Source organism: Podarcis erhardii (assembly GCF_964252035.2).
Source record: "Podarcis erhardii genome assembly, chromosome: 10".
Classification (NCBI taxonomy): domain Eukaryota; kingdom Metazoa; phylum Chordata; class Lepidosauria; order Squamata; family Lacertidae; genus Podarcis; species Podarcis erhardii.
Window position 1 is genome coordinate 55,168,281 of NC_138500.1, and position 23,196 is coordinate 55,191,476.

Genomic DNA, 23,196 nt, shown 5'->3' on the forward strand with positions numbered 1-23,196 from the left:
AAAACACTCACATGTGATGGGGTGTGTGGGTGTGTGTAACATTCTACAGTGAAACTCAGATCCAGACCATTATGATCTCTTTATTTTTCAGAGCCACCACATGCGGTTCAGAGATCACAGCTAAATGTCAGAAACATGTGCAACCAATCCTCTGCATGTTTGCACATTCACTGTCTCAAATGGAGGCTCCTTCCCTAGTCAGTGTGCAGCTTTAATCTTTTCCTTTTGTTTTTTTTTTTTTTTTTTTTTTTTTTTTTTTTTTTCAAAAAAAAAAGCTTTATTAAATTCAGTTATATATACAATGTATTCGAAGTTTATCCTTTCTTGTACAGTTTGAACTTCCTTCAGCGGTATTGACATTCATTCGCATTTGAATCTTCATATCACATTTCCTCTTTTATATTGCCATTTGTACCTCCTTTAAATATTATTTGAGCTTAAACAATACTTGTTGGTCTTTCACACAGCCTCTTTAAACCCCACTAACGTTGTGTTTACTAAACATTTATTTTCCAGGTATCTTACAAATTTTCCCCAATCTTCAATAAACGTCTGATCTTTTAAATATCTTATTTTCCCAGTTAATTTATCTAACTCGGCATATTCTGTTAGTTTTGTTCTCCAATCTGCCACCGTTGGGATTTCTTCCTGTTTCCATCTCTGAGCTATCACAATTCTAGCTGCCGTAACCGCATATTGGAAGAGTTTATGATCCTTTTTCCTAATGTCCTTTCCAATGATACAAAGTAGGAAGGCCTCTGGTTTTTTCACAAAGGTGTAGCCTAACATCTTTTTTAATTCATTATATATTTCTTCCCAGAAATTTTTAACCTTTTTACACTCCCACCATTGATGGTAGAATGTCCCCTCCTTTTGTTTGCATTTCCAGCATTTGTTATCTACTTTAAACATCTTACCCAGTTTCACGGGAGTAATGTACCACCTGTATTGCATCTTCATCACATTTTCCTTAAGTAACATACAAGCCGTGAATTTTATATTAACTTTCCAGAGTCTTTCCCAGTCTTCCATTAGTATATTGCGCCCAAGATCTCTTGCCCATTCCACCATCACTGATTTCACCTCCTCGTCCTTCGTATGCCACTCTAGTAGTATTTTATACATTCTGGAAAGATTCTTAACTTCACTGCTTACTATCTCCTTTTGAAATGTAGATTCTTTTTCCTCATATCCCCTTTCTTTCATCTCCAACTTAAAAAGTTCGTTTATCTGAAAGTAGTGAAGCCAACCCTGAGTAAATGATTTTATCTGATCGTAAGGTTTTACTTTCCACTTTCCCCCTTCCTTTATAACCATATCTTCAAGCTTCCCCCACTTTTCTTCCATATTGACTTTTTTAACACTCATTAACTCTTGTAGGGAGAGCCAGTGTGGTGTTTTTGGCTCCAATATGTTTTTATATCTGTCCCAGACCTCTATTAGTGGACCCTTAAAAATATGACTGGTAAACCCCTTATGAACCCTCTTTTTGTCCTTCCACAGGTACGCATGCCACCCGAATTTGTTGTTATAGCCTTCCAAATCTAACAACCCTCCATTTTCCAGCCTCACCCAGTCTTTTATCCAACAAAGGCATGTCGCTTCGTAGTAAAGTCTCATGTCTGGGAGGGCGAAGCCCCCTCTTTCTTTAGCGTCCGTTAACAACTTATATTTAATTCTGGGCTTCCTCCCTTCCCAGACATATCTTGAGATAGTTCTTTGCCAATCTTTAAAAATCTTTGTTCCCTTTAAAATGGGGATTGTTTGAAATAGAAACAGCAGTTTAGGTAACAGCATCATCTTCACCATGGATATTCTACCCCAAAACGATAATTTCAGTCTGGCCCAAATCTCTAAATCTTTTTTGATTTTGTTCCAAACCGGAACGTAATTATTTTGATATAAGTCAATATTTTTGTTGGTAATCCAAATCCCTAAGTATTTTATCTTTTTGACAACTTCGATTCCGGTTGATTGTTGTATTATTATAGCCTTATCCTGATCCATGTTTTTTACAATCATTTTTGTCTTATTCTTGTTCAATTTAAAGCCTGCAAGTTTACCGAATTCCTCTGTCTCGACCAGAAAAGCTTTTATACTCTCTAAAGGTTCTTCCACCGTGATAACCACATCATCCGCATACGCTTTGATTTTATATTCATTTGCACCTAATGTTACCCCCTTGATTTTTTTACTTTCTCTTATTACATTTAGTAGTACTTCCAGAACTGTTATAAAGAGTAGCGGAGAAAGTGGACAGCCCTGACGGGTTCCTTTACTAATTTTTATGTCTTCCGTAATGACTCCATTAACTATTAATTTCGCCTTCTGCTCTGTGTAGATTGCCCCTATACCATTTAAGAATTCTCGGCCCATATCCATACTTTCTAAATTTTTAAGCATAAAATCCCAGTTTACATTATCGAAGGCTTTCTCCGCGTCTATGAATATTAAACTCGCAGGTTTGTCACACCTATCAGATAAGAATTCAATAAGATTGATTATGTTTCTAGTGTTGTTTCTTATTGACCTTCCCGGGAGGAAGCCTGACTGATCTTCGTGTATCATCCTTATTAATATCTTTTTAAGTCTTTTGGCTAGAATTCCGGCGAAGATCTTATAATCTATGTTCAGTAGGGAAATGGGTCTATAATTCTTGACTGAGGTCAAATCCGTATCTTGTTTGGGAATAATTGTAATGAGGGCCTCTTTCCACGACCCGGGCATTTCTCTTTCTTTTAAGATGTTATTCATTACTTCCATCAGTGGCGTAGTCAAGATATCTTTCATTTCTTTATAATAACTCGATGTAAACCCGTCTGGGCCTGGAGCTTTCCCTCTTTTCAGGTCCTTGATCACTTCTTCTATTTCTAATCTAGATATTGGGGCATTTAGGTGTTCTTTTTCCTCTGTCGATATTTTCTTTACCATCTTTTCGTTTAAATATCTTTCTATCTTTTTCCTATTATTCTTTTCCTTATGACTGTACAGATGTTCAAAGAAGTCTGAAAAGCCTTTTCTGATTTCTTTCGGATTGGTTGTTTCTTCTCCATTTACTACTATTTTGTTAATTGTGTTTTGTTCTTTTCTTTTTTTGACTTGCCACGCTAGCCATTTACCTGACTTGTTGGCAAATTCAAAGCTCTTCTGTCTTAGCCTTCTGATGTTCCATTCAATCTCCTTATTTATTATAATTGCGACTTGTGTTTGCAGGTATTTTATCTCTTGTTTTACCCTTTCATTATTCGGCTTTTGGATTAATTTCTGCTCGTTTTCTGTAATCTGTCTCATGATCTCATTTAATCTCTTTTCCTTATTCTTTTTTTTCCAGACATTTTGTTGGATAAGTAGGCCCCTCATTACCGCCTTACTGGCGTCCCAGACCATGCTTGTTTTAACCCCTTTACCCATATTGTCTATGAAGTACTCCTCTAATTTTTTCCTAATTCTTACGACAAAATTTTGATCATCCCATAGACTGTCATCTAATCTCCACCTAAAAGTACGTTCATCTAATCCTTTCATTTCCATTTCGATTCGATTATGATCTGAGATAACTTTAGCCTGGATTTCTATCGTTTTAATTCTTGGTGATAATTCATTCGATACCCAGATTTGATCTATTCTTGAGAATGATTGGTTCGGTTCTGAGTGGTATGTAAATTGTTTCTCTAGAGGATGCTTCAGTCTCCAGATATCGATAAGATTGCAGTTTTTGGTCATTGTGAAAAAAGTCTTGGGTAATTTACCTTCTCTATTCTTTGATTTTCTTAATCTGTCCATATCAATTGAAACGACATCGTTTAGGTCTCCCATTAGGATAATTTTCTGGTCTATATAGTCAAATAGCTTCCCTTCCAGGGAACTAAAGAATTCTGTTTTGTTACCATTAGGGGCATATATCCCTACTAGAATCAGTATTTCTCCCTGCCAGTTTATTCGCACTGCAATTGATCTCCCCTCTTCATCTTTAAATAGTTGTTGTGCCTCAATTCCATTTTTAATGTATAGTACCACGCCTCTTTTTTTCTTTTTATCCGAGGAAATGAATTCATTCCCTAGTCTCTTATTGATCAGCATTTTCCTGTGTTTCTTTGCAATATGTGTTTCCTGCAAACATATTACGTCTAAGTTCTTTTTCTTTAAAATGCGTTCAATTCCATTCCGTTTTTTCTTATCATTCATCCCGTTTACGTTCCAACTACAGAGTTTTAATGACATTTTTATTTAATTTAAGTTTTTTTTTTTTTTTTTTTTTTTTTTTTTTTTTAACTTAAGGGTTTCCTAGTTCTTCTTCTTCTTCGTCTTCTTCCTCTTCCTCTTCTTCCTGTTTTCTTTCCCTTCGTTTCTCTTCTTCACCCGGCAGTAAATCCGCTCTCAGATTTTCTCCTCCTTCGGCACCTTTCAGTTCCTCCTCCCCTTGTTGAAGTTCTTTGTATCTCCTTGTAAATTTTCCTATTTCCTCGGGATTTGTCAATTTTCTTTTAATTCCTTTATAGAAGAATGAGACACCCTCCGGAAATTCCCAACGAAAATCGATTCTGTTTTTCTTTAACAACTGCACCAGTGGTTTATATGTCTCTCTCCGTTTCAAAAGTCTGATCGGTATATCTTTAAATATAATTATATAATTTCCATCTATATACAGTCTCTTCTCTCTATTCCTTTGCAAGATCAGGTTCCTCATCTCCTTATCTTTGAATGTAACTAAACAATCACCTGGTTGTTTCTTAACTCTACTTGCTTTAGATTTCAATCTGTATACATTTTGTATTGTTCCTGCTATCTCCTCCTCTGGTAGCCCCATCCATTGTGTTAGTTCTTTTATTATTTTTTCTCTTATATTTTCGTTTTGTAATTCTGGGATCTGTCTCATTCTTAGGTTCACTTCTCTTTGTTTTAGTTCATTCATCGCTATCGAGTCTTTTAGCTCTTCTTGTGTTTTGCGGAGCTCTACTATCTCATCTTTCATTTTTTCTTCTTCCCGTTTCATTTCCTTCAATTCATACTTTGTCTTTTTAAACCCCTCATCCACTCTTTTTGACACCTCCTTAATCTGTCCTTTTAGCTCACTTACTGTCTCTTCAATCTTTTTGTCCATTTTCCCTATTTTATTATCTACTTGCTCTAGTTTCGTTTCTAAGTTCTTCTCACTTTGCTTTATTTCTGCAAACATCCTTAGTATTTCTGTTCTGAACTCTGTTTCCTGTTTTGAAGATTTCCTTTCTATTGGAGTACTTCCCTCCGCCCCTTTTTTCTGGTTATATGACATTTTCAATATTCTTTATATAAGTTTTCTTTATACACCACAGTCTCGTACCTGTCTGTCCTTTCTATCTCTCTTTTATAGTTCTTTCTTTGTTTTATGCTTCTTTCTCACTCAGCAGTATTCTCCGGGGCCCTGACCACAATTCGATTAATCTATTCAAAGTTATAAAACAATGTATGCAGATTTAGTAGTAACAATATACATAGAAACTCGAGTAAACAGGTACCCAATACCTATAACTAAGATAGGGTCATTGAACACAAAACATCAATTCCTGGATACCGGTAGATACACCAATTCCTAACTGTCAGTAGAGAGACTTTTCGTCACTTCATCCGCAATTCCTCTCCACAAAATAACTTCGTTATTATCTCTTCCCCCCCCAAACCTCGGAAGTGGAAGTTTACCCTTTGATTGTCCAGAGCACTAGTTTATAATGTTCCTTCCTTCGGATTGTTTGTGCAGTTTAAGCTATGTCAGACCGATAATCAACATCCAGAAATCAAATTTTTAATACCTTAGTCTCTTCGGTCTGAATGCAGTGATCACAATAAGTGGTAAAAGTTCCACAACCGCCAGGGGGCGCCACTGAGGTTTCCTAAAGTCCAAAGCCCGGATGATGTCCGTAGCCCGCAGAGTTATACAGGGGGGTCGCGGTAATTTCCTTTGAAGTTGGGGTCGTATAAATCGTTGTAGATAGCTGGGGCACACCTAAATAGGTGGCTGTCTGGTCCGTTTATTTTTTGCTTTCTCAAGCTGATTTATCTAAAGTAGGCGCTCAGAGCGTAGCTACCGACGGGGACCAAAAACAATGTCACTTTAAACCACTTTAATAAGCCGCCAGTGTCCTTCTCTTTTGATACTTTTTAGCTACTTTAACACTATAATTTAAAGCGGCTAAAGCACTAGGTCGCTTTCTTTCTGATAGCTGGGCGGCGCTTCTCCTTTTCTCCCCTCTCGAAGATGGCGTCCGAGCTTTTCTCGCTGTCTTACTCTTCCGGGAAATCTTAACAACAGTTCTATCTTTACTTCAATTAAACAAACCCCCGCTGACTGGTTTTCCAGTCATTCACAGTTATTCCTGCTCCTCGTAACGTTCCCCCTTTAGGGGGGTTCTTTCTAATTTGTCTATTTATAACTCAGAGGAGACAGTAACAGTATCCGTTGGTGGTAACTTACTTTCTCTTTAGGCTCTGCTCGTAACTCTGTGCCTTTTCCAATGAAGTCAAAAACGCCGCTGAACTCAAACTTTCTCTCTTAGGACTCGGAAACTTCCTTGTTGTTAATTATTTATTGTGTCCACTCATGAATGAGTCCGAGGTTCTTCAATTTGAGAACGGAGCGCTATACCCAACAGGTTCGGGGCTTTGCTAAATCGCCTGGGAACGCCGCTGTAATGGTCGCCCGACTGCCTACCGCCCGCACCGTCGTTCTCTTCGCCTCGTTGAGGCTACCTGACGACGCCGCGAACCGTTGCTTGGCACTGCCGGGTTCCTGGACCTCTGGACACCCACCAGAGGGTTAAAGGGGGGGCTTTTGCGCCCTTAAACCCCCCAAAATCTGGCGAAAAAGCTTGGGCTTCCTCCGCAGGAAAAACCCTCGCCTGTACCTGGTTCCGCGCTCCGCCGGAAGTCCTGTTAATCTTTTCCTTTTGGGTACTATATTTGTCTTGACATAACAGACAAATTACTGTAAAACTTTTGCAACATCTCCTGCCTGCATGTTTTCAGTTTCAAATTTTCTGTAGGTCTCTTGCACTGTTAGGACTTTTCCTCCTTTATATAAACAAAAAGAACTACAAATGTGTTAATATACATAAGAATCGGAATCTTTGCTAAAAAACTGGCAATTTGTACAATGAAGACATCACATTTCAAACTAAGGGAAAGCAGCACACATCTGACAAGCAGCTAACCTATTCAAAACATTTGGTTGATCTGTTAAGTTCCTGCTTGTTTACAAGCAGCACAGCAACTAAATATAAAATATGGGAAGTTTTTGACGTCATCTGGCTCACCAAAACTAGAGCTATGTATGCTTTGCAAAAAGGATGAGAAACTTGTGTACCACCCATCATTCTTGGCCATTGTTTGTACTGCCTGGGGCTAATGGAAGAGTCCATCAAAATCTGGAAAGCCACATGTTGCCCATCTGTGTGGAACAATGATAAACTACAGTGGTACCTTGGGTTACAGACGCTTCAGTTTACAGACTCCGGTAACCCAGAAATAGTACCTCAGGTTAAGAACTTTGTTTCAGGATGAGAGCAAGAATCGCCTGGCGGCAGCGGGAAGCCCCATTAGCTAAAGTGGTACCTCAGGTTAAGAACAGTTTCAGGTTAAGAACAGACCTCCAGAACAATTTAAGTTCTTAACCCGAGGTACCACTGTAATTGCATTCAAGAGCAACATTTGATTTCCCACAATATGTGACTTTGAGGCTTGTGCAGGACCAGGCTGGAGTTTGACTTTTTCATTCCAAGTAGGTGTGCAAGGAACTGTGAGAAGTGCATGTACAGACTTTGCCGCTTGTGGGAAGCACAAATTCTGAATGTGGACCTTAAGGATCTTCCAGGCACTTACATAATGAAAGTAATGCAGGAACAAGCTAAAGCACCACCCAGTCTATCATCCTGGCCAACCAGATGCCTCTGGGGAGCCTGTGAGACATATACACAACAACACTTTCCTCCCTTGAGATCCCCAGCAGCTGGTATTCAGAGGCCTACTGCCTGCAGCCGCAAAAGTAATACATGTGGTTAGGAGACACTGATAGACTTATCCTCCAATATTTTGCCTCATCCTCTTTTAATGCCATCCAAATTCATGGCCATCACTAGATGGCTTAGCTAACTTATGACTAAGTAGCCATTCTTGCATAATGCTGGTGATGTGGGGAATTGCTAGGTGACCAATTCAGAACCAAATTCACTCTGAATGGAGGCAGGCACTGACACTGCTGGGCCTTTTCTGACTTTTAGTATCTATTGGTTTAAATTACTACAATGGTACCTCAGTTTTTGAACGTAATCTGTTTGGGAAGTCCATTTGAGTTCTAAAACGTTCAAAGACCGAAAACTGAAAGTGGAAGCCTCAAAATGGAAGCCTCAATACAGAAAACTCAAAACGGAAGCTGCTTTTCCTGTTTGACTTCTGAGGTGCATTCGAAAACCAAGGCATTTTGGCGTTCAAGTTCTGAAATGTTCGACTACAGAGGTGTTCGAAAACCGAGGTACCACTGTATTCTGTTTATGTGTATGTGGTTTTATTGTTGTGTTTTTAATGCCAACTCTGTAGAATCATAAAATCACAGAATTGTAGAGTTGGAAGGGACCCTGAGGGTCATCTAGTGCAATGCAGGAATTTGCATTGTACACCTTTCATTGTATGAAAATATGTTAAATAAGTAAAACCTAAAGGAGGTGGTAATAAAACATTCTCAACCTAAAGAGAATAGATAGTTCTCTCTTGCATACCCTCCAATATTTCTCCAATGTAAACAGGGACGTCCCATTCCATAATGATAATTTTACTACTAATTTCGCACATCTTACTAGGTTGCCCCAGCCACTCTGGGCAGCTTCCAACTTATATAAAAACATAATAAAACATTAAAAAAACAAAACATCCCTACACAGCATTGCCTTCAGACAGCTTGGGGGTCAGATAACGCCAACATTTCTCCAACAAAAATAGGGACATCCTAAGGAAAAGTGGGACATTCCAGGATCAAATCAGAAGCTGGGATGGCTTCTCTAAATCTGGGACGTCCCTGGAAAATAGAGACACTTGGAGGATCTGCTCTTCTGAGGAACTTATACCAAATGTTAGGAAATGCTGCTTACAGCACCATATCAACTCACATGATCAGCCTATAAATTTTATAGCTGATTTTTTTTATATAAAAAACCCGTAATACTTTCTTTTCTCAAATCTTTATTCTGAAGATAGAACTTCCTTTATATTCATCTCAATGAAGAGCAATTACGGAAGAACACATCTTGTCCCGAAGAAAAGTTACTATGTGAAGAAGCTTTGAAGTTAAAACAAAACACTCATGTGACATTAAATATAGTCTTTTACATTCAATTTAACCTTTTGACATCATACTCTTCAACAAATTTTGAACAAAGGGAAGCAGATTCAAGCAATAACTATTTTCATGGTTTCCCCCACATGCCACCCCTTTTTACTACATAGGCCACTCAAAATGTATTATTGAGCTGTCTATTTTAATACCAACATCCTAAAAATAGTCTGCATCTGTAAATGTGTGTGTATGTGTAAGAGGAGAGACACACACAGAAAGAGAGAGATTCTTTATCTATCATAGCTGTCAGGCATTATTAAACCTTCGTCTATTATAGCTCAAGCAAGGAGAGCTATCTTTAGATGTCAAAATCCGTACAGTGCTGCTGTAAGACCAGTAAGCCAGCACAAAAAGCCAGGGTAATGATGAAATAGATAAAGCGTTGGACTTGGACAGGGCAACCTGGGTTCAAATTCTGCTTGGGCTTACTAGATGGCCTTGGGCCAGCTACTGTTTCTAAGCCTAACCCATTCATTTTTGCATTGCACTGGCCTTCAATCATACCCCAGAAAGGAGAAAACAAAATTAAGGAGCATTCAGCTATGATTTACTCAGAGTAGACCCATTGAAATTAAGGGACCAAACTTAGTCACATTTACTCTGAGTAAAACTTAGCTGAATGCCACACTTAATGCATCAGCACATAATTAAACTGCATGCCGACAAGGTCACAAAGGCAGCACAAAACAGTCAAAAACATTACAGTGGTATCCTAAAAGTCTGAGAAAATGAAAAGATATACAGTGGTACCTCGGATTACATACGCTTCAGGTTACATACGCTTCAGGTTACAGACTTCGCTAACCCAGAAATAGTACCTCGGGTTAAGAACTTTGCTTCAGGATGAAATCGCGCAGCGGCAGCGGGGAGGCCCCATTAGCTAAAGTGGTGCGTCAGGTTAAGAACAGCTTCAGGCTAAGAACAGACCTCTGGAAAGAATTAAGTACTTAACCACTGTACAGGAAGCTCCAATGGTTGTTTTTTGAGATATCTGCTATTAGATCAAAATATGGCCTCTTGTTTAGCCATAGCTGGTTCCAAACCCTCAATATGATAACCCTAGACAAACTGGTATTCTAAGCCTTTAGTGAATTTCAAACATAGCTGAGAACTTGCTAACTGTAACTGCTAGCTTATGCATTAAAAGGAATTGCTAAAGTAACGATCCCCTATCTTGTTCAGATGAACTCGCCTCTACAAGGCACAATAATCCCTTGAAAGTCAAGGCTATTCCATTGTATCCTGACTTTCTACCTGCCCATCTTACACATATTCCTAGCACACCTGATGAGTTGTACTAAAGTGTATAGCCAGAAGGCAAGAAACGGGTCATGTAGATGCTGATCTATATGGTGATGGCAATGTATATACCGACTCGATACATTTAGGAGTAATGGGTAAGGCATACTGTAAGATATATATTAGATGACTAATTGGATAGAAGGCAATTTATAGGAGACTAATGGAAGATTTGAGAGCCAGTGAAGGGCCACGACTGAGGAGATCCAAGTTCAGTTACCCCCATTCAGCCTCCTCACTTGGTAAAAGGTAAAGGTAAAGGGACCCCTGATCAGTGGTGTAGCGTGGGGGGTGCAGGGGGGGCCGGCTGCACTGGGCGCAACATCTGGGGGTTAGGATTAGGGGGCGCAAATCCACGGGTTGGGGGGCGCAAATTACTTGCCTTGCCCCAGGTGCTGACAACCCACGCTACGCCACTGCCCCTGATCATTAGGTCCAGTCGTGGCCGACTCTGGGGTTGCGGCACTCATCTCGCTTTATTGGCCGAGGGAGCTGGCATACAGCTTCCGGGTCATGTGGCCAACATGACTAAGCCGCTTCTAGCAAACCAGAGCAGCGCACAGAAACGCCATTTACCTTCCTGTCGGAGCGGTACCTATTTATCTACTTGCACTTTGATGTGTTTTCGAACTGCTAGGTTGGCAGGAGCAGGAACCGAGCAATGGGAGCTCACCCCGTTGTGGGGATTCGAACCACCGACCTTCTGATCGGCAAGTCCTAGGCTCTGTGGTTTAACCCACAGCGCCACCAACCACAATCTCTCAAACTAATCTAGCTCATAGAGTTGATGTGCAAATAAAATAGGAGGAGGAGAACCATGAATTGTTCTCCTGCACTTCCCTGAAGGAAGTGCAGGATGAAAATGTAATAAACAACAATTACCAGAAAGCTGTTCTTAAATATGTACTCACTGGTATAAACAATCTGATAGCTTGTCATTTCCATGTAGGCCTCCCTGATAGAGATAAATATCATTACAGTGATAACTTGAATGGGACTACACAAAAGATGGAAATGCCATCATAAAGCAAGCAATAAGATTGTGCCTTATACTAACTACATTATAATGAGGCAACGAGCAGATCGGATTTATGGTAAAGAGATGGGTTGAATGACACAGCAGTTGTTTCCCTTCGGCTGGAAAACCCCCACAAAATTAACACACAGCAAAACACTAAGAAAGGGATCTTGATGTTAAAAATACATATTTGAAATTGCGGCTTCCCACAAATCCCACTAAACTACAAGCCAGCTAACTGAAAAAATGAAAAGAACCAGTTGGTTTATTTTCAGGCGTTTTTTTAAAAAAAAAAATTCAAAAGTTTCATTTCTGCTTCAAATCACTTCATTCTATAAAGCAGCAACAAACGAGCAATTTGAAAGCAGAACTTTTATCTGAAGTGACTCAAAGCAACGTGAAAAACAATAAAAACCTCAAGCACACTAACTTCACAAAGATCAATGTCCATAATACCATTAGGCCTCTTTGGAGATGAAGGTTTGTGGATTACAGCCCTATATTTAGTAGATGCCTACACTACTCGACAAACTTGTAGCAATTTTAATTGCCACAGCTTCCTCCAAATAATCTTTGAAATTGTAGCCTGGTGACACTGCTACAACTATTCTGTTCAAAGCCCCCAAACTACAATTCCAAGGGGTCCACTGTGAAGAGTGGATGATATCAAACTTGAAAGTCTACAGCTTGGGATATTCCTCCTTTTGCAGATATTAAAGCAAGTATTCATTATTTATCTTCCTTTGAAGCAGGAGTCCTAATCTAGATATTTTCTTCTTTAAGGTTTGCAGAAGTGTGTATTGTATAATCCATTGACAACCAACCATGCTTAGTGGGCATGAAATATGGGTTGACTATTGGGGTAGGAGCCATAAATAGAATGAATTACCTTGAAAGAAGACATAGCTGGCTGAACATGAGAAATCAGTCCTGCAACATTTTGTTTCAGGTCCCACTTGTTTACATTACAATCACTTTATATCTCATACTTCCATCTGAAGTACTTTGGCCTGGAAGATTTTATAGACAGCAGAGAGGACAATATTCCTATGGCACACAATAGCACAACTACCATGGGGCAGAACAATAGCCCTCCAAGTCAACCTTCTAGAAAGGCCATGCAGAAAGGAGTAGAAAAGTTCTCCATCCCATATGATACCTTGGTTAATAGTATCAGAAGCTACCAAAACATCCTAGAGAATCTGCAGGGCCACATTATGCCTCTCCTTGTCCCATGGTAGATTACCCACCAGGTTCTCCAAGGCAATTTGGGTACCAAACCCAGACCTGAAGTGAGACTGAAATGGATGCTGATCATCAGTATTTCCTACACCCTCAGCCACACAGCTGCCAGTTGCACAGGTGGTGAGAGAGCCTGAATGTGGAAGCCTTGTTCCATGCCTTCATCCTTTTGCTGAGCCAGAGCATGGATATATGTAACTACAGTGGTACATCAGGTTACAGACACTTGAGGTTACAGATGCTTCAGGTTACAGACTCCGCTAACCCAGAAATAGTACCTCAGGTTAAGAACTTTGCTTCAGGATGAGAACAGAAATCACACAGCGGCGGTGCGGCGGCAGTGGGAGGCCCCATTAACTAAAGTGGTGCTTCAGGTTAAGAACAGTTTCAGGTTAAGAACGGACCTCCAGAACAAATTAAGTTCTTAACCAGAGGTACCACTGTACAGTACCACTGACATGTCATAAATGTTCTAACACTTCTTTCCATTTGGATTTTTTACTTTCTATACCACAGGTGCTAAAGATTCCTTTTCTGGTAAGCTAGCCGCAATCTTAAAGCAATGGGAAGGTTTGTGTTAGTTGCCTTTGCCTGAACATGCAAAAGATTAAAGTGTGGATAGGGCGAGAGCTCATATGCAAGTCCCACCCCCAATGTCCCCAGCTGTTCTTCAAATCTTTGGTCAATTAGCATGAAGAGAGTTTTTCACCTGAACATTGCACGAGGGGATGCACGAGAACTTGCATGCAATGTCAAGATCAATTCTCTATCTCAGATTAAAGCTTGAAACATAGGGCAAATGCATTTATGCACTTCTTAAAATGGGGAGGGGGAGAGAATTAGTATTCTGAGAACATCTACCTTTGTAGGTTAACAAAATATCACGAAACTAGCATTATATCATGGAATAAATGCCCAAGCAAAAACAGAAAACTACATTTTTCGAAAAAACTATTTGGATATAAATTTTGAGCTCTGTCCATAGTTCACCATACGCTAGAAAAGTGAAGATGCAATCCTATGCACAGTGACCTGGGAGTAAGCCCCACCGAACTTAAGTGAATTTACTCTGAGGAGATCTTTACAGGACTACACTGTGCATAGGAAGAGGAAACCCTTATTATAAACAAAAATGCCAGAAATAGCAACGCAAATAAAAAAAAACATAGATCCTAAAATAAGCTGAGTATAAATTCCACAGAATTTACCAACCTTATACGAAACCAGCGTTCATGAAAGATACACACGTTTATGAGTAATCATTAAAGATATATACACATCCTTTGCCAACGTGGTGCCCTCCAACTGTTTTGAACTACAACTCTCACCAATCCCAGCCAGCACTCCAAGAGCAGCAGCGGCACTCAAAGGTTTTACTACATCATTTCTCAAAAAAGAGGCAACAGAATGCCAAGGTTTTTTGTATTTCTTAAAGTGGACTTGCATAAACTGATTTTGTTCATGCCACTTAACTGACAGCCAGAAGCCACGATACCTCAGCAACTTAGTTACCTACCCGCATTTATTGGATTTGAGCAATTTAAATAATCGCCCCTGTAAAACAGCACCACCTCGCAGACTCCTGTTGCCAGAATGAAAGCAGCTTGCTAATGACAAGTGAGCAAGGAACAGGGCATTAAATATTTGACAATGAATAATGTATGGCTAATTAGTTTGTGTAAATCTGGAGAGAGAAGAAAAGGAGAAGTAGCAGATGGAGGTAACTTCCTGAACTCTGGCTGGAATTTTGGATAAAGAAGAAGAAGTGACACAGCACTTTCAAGGGGAGGAAACTTCTCCAGTTACCAACAGAAGAAAGGATGGTGAATTAACCCCAAATGTAAAGGCATGAATGCACATGTTATTTCTTTTATTTATTTGTCCGTTCACTGTGTATTGATTTATTTTCACACAACTGCAGCATTTGATTCGCAAATCCTTCGCAATCCCTTTCTTCCACTTTCCCCCTTTATCCCATCCATTCATATGCAACCACAACCCAGCACATGCCCACACATAAAGGCATTTTTTTAATCGCCCAGTTACATTATTTGTTTGGTAACAGTACATTGTAGAAGAATGGACCAAAACTTTTAATCTGATCTATGCTGAATTATAGAAGAAGCTGTACGCCAGCTCCCTTGGCCAATAAAACGAGATGAGCGCCGCAACCCCAGAGTCGGTCACGACTGGACCTAATGGTTGGGGTCCCTTTACCTTTTTTATGCTGAATTATGCTTTTGAATTATGGTGCTGGAGGAGACTCTTGAGAGTCACATGGACTGCAAGAAGATCAAACCTATCCATTCTTAAGGAAATCAGCCCTGAGTGCTCACTGGAAGGACAGATCCTGAAGCTGAGACTCCAATACTTTGGCCACCTCATGAGAAGAGAAGACTCCCTGGAAAAGACCCTGATGTTGGGAAAGATGGAGGGCACAAGGAGAAGGGGACGACAGAGGATGAGATGGTTGGACAGTGTTCTCGAAGCTACCAGCATGAATTTGACCAAACTGCGGGAGGCAGTGGAAGACAGGAGTGCCTGGCATGCTCTGGTCCATGGGGTCACAAAGAGTCGGACACGACTAAATGACTAAACAAACAACAACAATGCTGAATTAGCTTCTTGTGTATAAGAACGAAAAAAATAGATCTATTGCATATTACCAGCACAATTCAGTTAGGGCTCATGCACACATTTTCCCCTGGGAGAACCTGCAGTTTAGCACTGGATTGGAACAAATGGCAAATGGCAATCGGGTTTTCTCCAGCTAGGGTTTTCATCAGCTAGGACATGCTACATAGGCATGACTAAGGTTCCAACTAGTTCCTACTCAGCTCTGGAAGGAACCACATCCAGAGAGCGGAGGGGAGTTTCGTCTAAAGACTAGGCATGTTTGTTAAAGAGACAGACCAAACACACTGCATCCGCTACCAAGGATTTTACCTCTGCCTATGAGCAGTAGGCCTGCCAACTTGAATAAAATATTGGGGAGGGCTGGTAAGCCACATTCTACATAATTGATCACAAGATGTAGTGCACATGCACACCAAATGAATGGCAATCCTCATCGATTTTAGGAGGGGCCTAAAAGGATGTAAGAAATGGTATTTTAACTGCCCTCACTGGGGAAAATAACTCCCTACCAGATGAAAGCAAGATTTAACAGGGAAGAAGGTTCCCAGATACAATGCTGACCTAGGTTCAAAGAGATGTGGGTTCAAGTTCTCGCTCTGGTACAAAATTTACCAGTTCACTGTACTCAAGTCATCAGGTCTCTTTTATACTAACTGAGGATAAAATAAGATCATCCTTATACCACCCTGTGGTCCTTGGAATAAGTCTGAGATACAAATATAGATAGATGAGTAATGCATAGTACTCTGTTCTGATCACAAGAGCTTAAAATATGGTACAAAGTGATATGTCCCAAAAGATAAAAGAAATTTCACTACTATGAACTTCAACATTTCCATTGTTACTTGAAGTTCTGCCTCTCCTGTGTTAGAAACTGAAATTTCACATGTGACAAATTAACATTTCAGTCTCCAGGCTACCTAAACTTAACTTACATTTTCAATTCCTGCAGCACGACTTTCATGTTAACGACTGAAGTTTCATTTTCACTTCCAAAGGTTCTGCTCACATTGCTGTAGACATTATTTTTCTTCCCCTTCACAAAAAACCATTTTAGTGCTGTTGATTTGACATTTGTGTTTGACAAGAGAGCGAATAGATTGAGATGAACTCTCACACCAAAACACTTCGCCTTTTGCCTGAAGAAAGCCTTCATAACCTCAAACAAAAAGAATAGTATAAATGGAAAATGGCTGAGCCACTTTAGATTTGTAACTGGCCTGATCATATCTCCTAGAAAATCTTTCCTTATCCCCATTTTGAAAAGGAAGTAGCAAGGGGGAATAGAAAGTTACCATCCTTCACAGTTGTTATGTTTCATTGATTTCTAAGCATGCAAAACTGTGACTTGCTGTTGAATGTGCTGCAAAAGACAAAAATGCATATCGACAGATAAACTAGAGATTCCTCAGAAATTCCTCCATTTGAATTTATCCTGAGATTTTGGGATTTTAAATTACAGGTGTTATTTATTGAATTCTGCCAAAGGATTAAAAATCCAATAATATAATCCACTTTTTATTTTCAGGCTTTGTGCACATGCAGTTTCTCACTGCTTTCAGTTCCTCCTGTTCAGTTGCATCTTTTAATTTTGTTCAGTGTGCAGATGTACTTTTGTGCATTGATAAAACCCTTCAAGGAAAACACAAACTTCATCCAGTGATGTGCATGGTTGCATCAAGAGGTTTATTTTGGGAAGAGTTTCACCAGTGTGAGGAAACACTTGAGCACAAAGGTAATTTTGAAGGAGGAAATAGATGTGAATGAATGGATGACCTAAAAATTTCAAAATTCTGCATTTTAAATCGGAAAAAAGGCATCTTAGAATATGGACCAAGTCAACTTACAAAACAACAGTGTAATGTAAGTTGAAAATCTATTAATCTCTTGTAAAAAGTAAGTCAATAAAATTAATATCTTGTGTTCAGGTCATAGAGTACCCTGGTAGTGCAGGTAGCTTAAATGACAGACTAAATGTGTAAGAAAATAATCAAAGCAGAGTTCATGAGCAGAATTTAGGAAAGAGCGAGTGGACACATGTAACTGCCACGTCAACTAAATCATGCGAATTGGCAGCATTCAAAAAATTTGATGTCCATTCATCATAAAAGAGATCATTATAATGGTATCAGAAATATAGCATATTCGCAAGCACTGATAGTTCCTGGTTGATACTGCAAATCCTATACTCCGCCATTCCGTTGACATTTCTGTATGCCACCAGAAATCCCTCCCATTTGTGAGATGGTTCAGGTGTTTGAAGGTACCTCTCTCAACAAAACAGTGCCATATCCTCATTTGCAGTTTCCCATTCTTCTGGTTTTATTTTTGTGCCTGAGAGCTCCTTTTATTAAAGACATGCATACATATCTTCTCTCGCATCACTGTGTATAGCAGGTATTGAGCACCTGTAGTCCTCCAGATGTGGTTTGGACTGCAACTCCCATCATCTCTGATCATTAGCAATGCTGGTTGGTGGGGATGGGAGTTGGAGTCTGTCAGGGAATAATAATAATAATAATAATAATAATAATAATAATAATAATAATAATAATTATTATTATTATTATTATTATTATTTATTATTTATACCCCGCCCATCTGGCTGAGTTTCCCCAGCCACTCTGGGCTGCTCCCAATCAAGTGTTAAAAACAGTACAGCATTAAATATTAAAAACTTCCCTGAACAGGGCTGCCTTCAGATGTCTTTTAAAGATAGGATAGCTGCTTATTTCCTTCATATCTGAAGGGAGGGTGTTCCACAGGGTGCGTACCACTACCGAGAAGGCCCTCTGTCTGGTTCCCTGTAACCTCACTTCTCGCAATGAGGGAACCGCCAGAAGGCCCTTGGAGCTGGACTTCGGTGTTGTCCAGGCTGAACGATGGGGGTGGAGACGCTCCTTCAGCTATACAGGACCGAGGCCGTTTAGTGCTTTAAAGGTCAGCACCTGCTGGGAACTGCCATCAGCTCAGAGGCGAGAGGTGGAAGAGCAGTTGTGTTACAGGGAGCCTCCAAAGATTGTGTGAAGCAGCTCTTCCGCCAGTGAGGAGGGAAGCCGCGCCTCCAGTGGGGAAGGGATGCAGGCCTCGGAGGATGCTAAAGAGAGCTGCAACACAGAGCCTGAGCAGAACGAGGGGGAGGCAGGTCCCCCTTTGCCCACGCCCTCTCTGCGCAGTCGGTTTACGCGCAGAGAGGGGAGGCGTAGGATGGGGGTCAAAAGACTGCTATGCTGGGGAAAGTTTAAGGACCGCCCACTCCCAGATTCTGCTAGCGACTGAGCAGACATGGAATTGAGACGCTCTGCACAGTGAATGTTTTGGACAGATAATAAATCCTTGAAAAGACCAGTGGGAGTCTTGCCTGTTCGCTCTTGAGCAACCACACCGGCACACATAACAGCGTCCAACATTTGGAGGCCAGTAGTTACCCTGTCTCTCATATACAATAGACTTCATGCCCCCGTGATTTAAAAAAATGTAGAGATTAACCTGTTTAATGCTCAGACTTTTAGGTTGTTAGGGATTATATTTGCACAAAAGTTCAGATTTCTATTTGTTATGGGAGTACCCTAACAATTTTGACAGTCCTGTCGGTTGTTCTGTGTGGTTCTATCATCATCATATGTAAAGGATGACATCTGATGTGGATGACAAATGTAAACAGTTGCAGGAGACATTTTGCTGAGTTTCTATGGGTTTAGCTAAAAGAGAGAGGAGAGCATAGCCCTTGCCCTTTGCCTTTTTACTGATAAAACATGATGATTTTACCCATAGCTAGAGCTGTCTCACCTGCTCATGTTTATGCAAAATAGGAAATTTTGGAGGAGGAGGAGGAAGAAGAAGTAGTAGGAGAAGAAACGAACACAGTAACATCAGAAGAAAATATCAAAGGGCCTGTCACAACATCTTAAGGCTTTTATCAAAGTAGTGAGGGAATACATTAAAGCAACAATATATGTAGCTTACATGTGACAAGACTACCAACTCAGCCATATGTTTGATGAACATAGGTGGGTACAGGATTAACATGCGTGCTTTGTTTGTGAGCCAGGCTCCAGTTGTCGGCTTACAACTGAGGGCGGAGAAAACTGGCAAAAAGTTTGAAAGATAAAGTTTTCAGCCAATATACTTCGTTTTCTACAATTTTACAGCAGTCAGACAGAGAGAATGTATTACAACAAGCCCCTCATGGCTTTCATCTTCCAAACACAAGCTCTGTTTGAAGTTTAAATGCAGCCTTTAAAATAGATTTGTATCCAGGACATTGTGCAAGAGTAGGCGTAAAGGTAAAGGGTCCCCTGATCCAGTCGTGGCCGACTCTGGGGTTGCGGCGCTCATCTCGCTTTATTGGCTGAGGGAGCTGGCGTACAGCTTCCGGGTCATGTGCCCAGCATGACTAAGCCGCTTCTGGCGAACCAGAGCAGCGCACTGAAACACCGTTTACCTTCCCGCTGGAGCGGTCCCTATTTATCTACTTGCACTTTGACGTGCTTCGAACTGCTAGGTTGGCAGGAGCAGGGACCGAGCAACGGGAGCTCACCTCGTCATGGGGATTCGAACCACCAACCTTCTGATCGGCAAGTCCTAGGCTCTGTGGTTTAACCCACGGTGCCACTCGCGTTCCTAAGAGCATGCGTAGATAAGCACCAACTTTTTTTCTAAAGCAATACCTAATTTGATATGCAAGACCCTGTGGGATGGGCAGGGTTTCTACTCTCCCCAGTTTGGTTTTGGGGTTGTTGTTTTTTAAAGAGGACCTAGTCTATCGATAATGTGGTAGGGGCTTCCAGCGAAGGGCAGGTCATATTTCTAAAATGGCTGATGGCTTTTCATCACATTTTTGGGAACTAGTGAATGTAAAGGATTGCCAAGCCCCAAGAATGGTGAGCACATGTCCGTCATTTAAAACCAGGAAAGAGAGCACTCAGAGGCAGGGGCATAGCAGGGGTGGGGGGCTTCTGGGGTAATAGCCCCAGGTGCATGGGAGGCGCACTGGCAGTGTCGCTTGAGGGGAATGCAAGAGACATGCGCCTTTTACTATCAATCCATTGTGCCTTCCGATTGGAAGAGTGCATGACTGCCCTGCTGCAGTTTCTTCTGTTGTTTTCTCACCACTCATGGTCACCAGCACAATTCACATTGTGAGCTACTGCAGAAGGATTGTTTCTGAATAAAAACGACAAAAATTGTGTAAGGTGCTTCCTCACTCTTTTATTATTATTATTTTTTGTATATTTAAGAACTCAGGGAGCTTCACAAATAGCTCAGCTGCTATCTCACAAGTGGCCATCTTTCAAAAAAGGACAAAATATACGCCAGATCACAGTGAGTTAAGAAAGATAGCAACAAACAGAGAAAAGGTTTGACTCATTAATTATCTCCTGCTACACACACTTGAAGTACTGACAGGAAGTCCTATTTTTAAACACATTTGTGCAGAGACCCAGCAGAGACCATGACAGCCTTTTCAACAGACGTATGCATTCACATCTTACTACCACTTATGGAATAATGTCACCATTTGTATTGATCAGTCAACAATCTTTTTAAAAGATGAAAGCAAAAAAACCATCAGTCATGGTATACACTGGCACCAATAATTTAGGCTTACTTTAAAAAAAAATTGTATACAGGCTACCTTAGCCATTATGATGGAAAGAACGATATCATCATAAGGCAATGCAGTGAATTAACCCATCTATATTATCTCTGTCTTTGCCATCAGGACTACAGTAGTTCAACTGTTGGAGCTAACATCTGCCATTCAGAAAGCCTAAACATCAGTTGAGGATAAAGGCTTACCCCATTTACCTGGGATTCAGCCTCACTCAGTTTGATAGACCTGACTCTGTGAATAGGGACAGTATAGAAATTCCCATTTAAAGGTGAACCTATCTAATTCATGCTCTCTGAAAGCAGCAAATCAATAAAAAAAAGCCATCCTTCAAAATCTGCACTTTTCTGAATTTTGCCATGCAATTCTCCAGTACAAATAAATGCACTTTACACTTGCACAGTTTTTCACATGGGACACTTCTTGTACAGAATGGTTCAGCTGCACAAATCAACAAGCTCCCCCTTTCATTACACTATTCGTTATTTAAATTCGGAGAATACAAAATATAGAAGAAAAAGTCAGCATTTTCCCCCAGGGGGAGGTTATGTAGAAATAAATATTTAAAATAAATAACTAATTCATATTAATTCCACCAAACAACAAAACTATAAAAGCAACAGAAAGCATCGTTGCTATTACGAGTGTGCATACTTTCACACAAACACTTGTACCTGTGTAGAGACAGCTTGAACCTGTGTTCGGTGCAATGTGTGAACAAGTCTTTTGGGGTTCCAGGAGGCCTGCCTTCCTGACTTTTGACCAACAGCACTGCAATGCCAACCTTACCCAAACCCACCTACTCCATGCAGCTATATGCAATTCATTCCGAGTCATATTATGTGATAAAAGGCGAACTGCCATTTCCTTCAGCAACTGTACTCCTAACCTTTCCAGCCATATATTTTAAGGCCAAAGGAACAGCAAAAGATAACATTAGCACTGGGTTTAATTCCATGATTCTCATCTTCAGGGGGCAGGGTTCAGGGGTGGGATAGAAGAACACATAACAGTAACGTTCTGAAGTGTGTGGAGGCCTGAGGGACTTGCTCCCAGGTAAATAAGTATAAGGTAGCAGAATAAATCCTTTGCCAACATCCCGAAAAGCAGGGCTTCTTTTCAGCTGTAACTCAATTCCGGCACCTCTCAGGTGGACGCCATTGCCATTCTAAGAGAACAAGGGTCCAAGGTGAGTTCCAACACCTCCTAGAAGCACTGCCTAAAATGATTGGTTCTTCTCATTAGTAGTCAATACATTGCCTTCCAGTTGTAGTTAGACTCCAACTCCCATCATCCCTGATCTGCTGGAGGTAATGTAAAAAGGTAAAGGTAAAGGACCCCTGGGTGGTTAAGTCCAGTTAAAGGCAGCTATAGGGTTGCGGCGCTCATCTCGCTTTCAGGCCGAGGGAGCCGGCGTTTGTCCACAGATAGCTTTCCGGATCATGTGGCCAGCATGCCTAAACCACTTCTGGTGCAACAGAACACCATGACAGAATGTGCAGAAACTAGAATGTGCAGAAACACTGTTTACCTTCCCGCCACAGTGGTACCTATTTATCTACTTGCACTGGCATGCTTTTGAACTGTTAGGTTGGCAGAAGTCAGGACAGAGCAACGGGAGCTCACTCCGTCACGGAGATCCGAACCACTGACCTTCCGATCAGGAAGCCCAAGAGACTCAGTGGTTTAGACCACAGCGCCACCCGCATCTGTAGCTGGAAACACCTCATTGGCTATTTCTGTTCTACATGATGGCATGGCTCACCAGCAGGCAGCAAAACCATCCAAAGAGCAGAACATTAGTAAGAAAACTACTGTAATATGTTTCTAGCCCATAAAAAATGGATCTTAAGCCAAAATCGCTGGTGCAGTTTCTGGGTGTGGGTAGAAAAGTGGGGGGAGAACTGTGATTCCACCCGCCTCCCCCAAGCTCCTACTGGAGCAAAATGATTGCTGTGAAGAAGTGCGGAAATCCTGTCCCCTTCTCCCTTCATCGGTCAGTACATGCAATGGAGGTGAACAGTGCAA

The 23,196-nt window shown here is 40.8% G+C and overlaps 1 protein-coding gene and 1 long non-coding RNA gene across 2 annotated transcripts in view; both read right to left on the reverse strand.

Annotated features, from left to right (window-relative positions):
- The window catches only part of LOC309350931, a 412,768-nt gene that overhangs the window by 33,884 nt on the left and 355,688 nt on the right, over nt 1-23,196 (reverse strand). The window lies entirely within an intron of this gene.
- Nucleotides 1-23,196, reverse strand: part of TFEC (transcription factor EC) — a 122,860-nt gene that overhangs the window by 33,884 nt on the left and 65,780 nt on the right. The gene's annotated exons all lie outside the window — the stretch shown is intronic.